The following is a 3,219-nucleotide window of genomic DNA, read 5'->3' as shown; positions in this document are numbered from 1 at the left end:
GTAGGAAACAACTTGTGAGTATGAGAAGGGAGAGAAATCATTTAAAGCAGGATTAAGAGTTATACATAATCAGATGAAATTACTACTAGAAAAAGTAAAACTCATCCAGGAAGAAGACCTGACACTGAGATCTACCAGGCTGCACAAGAGACGCATCACAGGGTGACACAGAAGCCTCTTTGAAAGGGAGCATTTGGAAACAGACCCCACGCTGTAGGAAAAAAGTGCAGTTAAAGTTTGTTCCAAACATGTGCTCACTAAATATTCTGAGAGGTACTTTACTGTCTTGTACTTACTTGACATATTGGTTGTGTGGCAGATGCATTTGTTGATTAAAATAATCATTATATCTATTAAAACTAAGTTGTGTATTTCATTAGCCAAACAAAATGCAATACACAGAACAAAGTCCCATAACTACCATGTGAAAAGCTGTGTACGCTTCCAGTCTCTGCTAACGTCTCCCTTCCTTCTTTCACTCAGTTACTGCACCTGGAAGTTAAATCATGTTCACAAGCCTAACTTTAAACCCAAACCTAGGCCTTCCAAAGTCACTGATGGTGTTCCTAGGCACAGGTATACCTGAAGCTTACCTAACACTTGTACACATGGAATTAGATTCTTAGGTTGTAAAATCCTTGGACATAAATAGTCTTTTCTTACGTTTGTTAAAGCAGATTGCAAACCATGCACTTGACAGGGCAGACTGTTAATTGAAATGCAATACCAGTAAGTAATAAAGGGCCTTAGCCATGCCATTTGACTTGACGTTTGTCAGGACACGCTGCCATATCAAACACAAGCCTACCTGGAGCAACTGGACTCCTGTCCTTGGCGTTTATTCCAGTCTGTTATTGATTCAAGGTCAAAACACTTAGAGATTTCACTGCTCTGTTGCTACCATGGTCTTGGTTGCCCAGCACCTTCCAGCTCTCGGTGAAGCGACTCCTCAGCTGGCCACTCAAACTGGCAGCATAAAGCAGATTTAATGAAACACATTATTAAGCAACCATGCAGTTACATGGCTTCTGAGCACCACCCATCTGGACAAGACCTCATTACACATGCCTCTTGTCTCACACAAAAGAACCTCTGTAGTCCTGTCTATTAACTGCAGTGAACTTCAGGCAATGTCATACAGCAGAACTCAGGTCAGGAAATCCAGCAGCTTTCAATGGGAGCTCACTATCTAGCCCAATTCTGAGCTCTGGAAATCCCACTAGCCAAGTAAATAAATCTTTAGGTCAATATGTATCTTGAGAATCTGAACCTTGGCTCCCTGGGGCAACGGGCCTGTCTGTGTGCAGGCATACAAGGATATTTTACCCAGTAAGAGAAAGCAAAATATGTGCAGTAAGCAAGTATATGACTGCCAGAGAATATATAATTTCTGCCATAATTCAAATGTATATTTAGGCATATTGATCTACAGTAATAATTAATTCATGTAGCGATGTAAGAAACACCCAAAAAGATTGCAAAGAATTTTTCAAAATAAAATTGCTTTAAAAATGCTATTTAGACTAAGTGCTAGGCTTCCGATTTTGTTCTAGCATTAACATATTTTACTCAGCAAACTGCAAAGTTCTACATTGCTGTACAGGAAATATGAAAAAAAAAAAATAGCATACGTGAGTCATGAGGGAACTGCCAGAAGGGAGGGGAGTGAAATACCCACGAATGTGGATAGGATGCTGTCAGTGCTCATACCTTTTGGAAAATGGTGTGGATCTGTGGCAACCGTGCGTGATTTGGTGGCCGTCTAGTTTGCTTTAGTTTTTAGCAGACAGCACAGTGCCACGCTCAGGGAAGGCAGCAGGAGTTTGTCCTCGGGCCCTTCAGCTCTGTACTAAAAGTGCTCAAATTCAGGGTAACTCTGCCCAAGGTGAAGAGTGCTAAGGCCTAGGTCTGAGCATGGCTTAAAGTCAGTTATGAAACTAATCCTATAAAGTATCTTACTGAATAACTTATAAAACTTTTACAAAAGTTTTCCAGGGGAGTCACGGATGTAACAGCAATAAACAACTGTGTTAACATCAGTGCCTAAAAATTGCGACTGCCACATAGAGTTCCTTAGTTCTCAAGATAAAAGATGAATCTTTAAAAGATTTCTGACATTTTGGGGCAATATTAAATTACATAGCACCACAGTATATAGGCTTAATGCAGCTGATCCATGTTTCATGAGAAATGTTTACTACAGCAATGCCTCCATCACGCTTCTCCCATCTCACACAGTCCAAGTCCTGCCAGAGGAGAGCTGTGAAAAATGTAAGACCTTATATGGAGTAAATAAAGAGCAATTTTCAGAGCCAGATGACTCTGTGAAATATGGAAGCCATCGTATATGTAAAGACAAGACCTCGTAATTCACAGCAAGTGAAGCCACAAGCAAATTATTGAGGCCTTTCATCATAAGCGGAACGAGCCTGTGTTCTGCAGATGTTTGCTTTCTTGCAAGACTGACATCAGATTTAAAATACTTCATTCTTTTTATTAAAAAAATGAAAGCATACATCTCTTTAGATTAAGCAGAACTATTTCTGTTCATTGAGAGCATCTATGGATGGAGTCGCAGGGGGCTAAATTTACTTTGCTACATATCCAGAGGTAACAAGATTGTATTTTGCAAAAATTAGTTTGATTGTCTAAGATTTTTAAGACAAAACCGTATCGTCACCCTGGGGGGGGTGGTGTGGTGTGGTGGTGGTGGTGTCAGGAGGAAAAGAAGTCTTAGCTTTTCTGTAGAAAGGGGCCTTTGTAAACAGTGTGATGAATCTGTAGCTGCCACATACATGCCACATTATTTACTCCCAACCACCGTCAGACTTAGTCACTCAGACATTGTTTATACATAAAGGTTTCCGGAGCCTCTCTGGTACAGCTATGTCAGCAAACCTTCTCCCTAGGGGCCAGTTTGAAGAGCTGAATGGAGCAACCTGCAGCATTTGCCCAAATGCCATCTTTTGTGAGCGTGCTGCTCACTGTACCAAGACTTTCTGCAGCCTCAATGAAAACCCTGGCTTCACAGCTGCGCTGGTAAAGCTCTGTAGCGCCGATCTCATAGGAGTTACTGACTGCAAAAAAAAAAAACCCAAAAGCACAACGCTGGTGACACGGCTGTGTTACGTATTTAGGGAATGGGGCCGAATCCTGAAACGTACCATCCCCAGGGCATCCTGACGCAACACCGTGCCCCCCGGGCAAGCTGCACGGCGC

Source organism: Egretta garzetta, unplaced genomic scaffold, assembly GCF_000687185.1.
Source record: "Egretta garzetta isolate BGI_Z169 unplaced genomic scaffold, ASM68718v1 scaffold163, whole genome shotgun sequence".
NCBI classification, from domain to species: Eukaryota; Metazoa; Chordata; class Aves; order Pelecaniformes; family Ardeidae; genus Egretta; species Egretta garzetta.
This window is presented reverse-complemented; position numbering follows the sequence as displayed.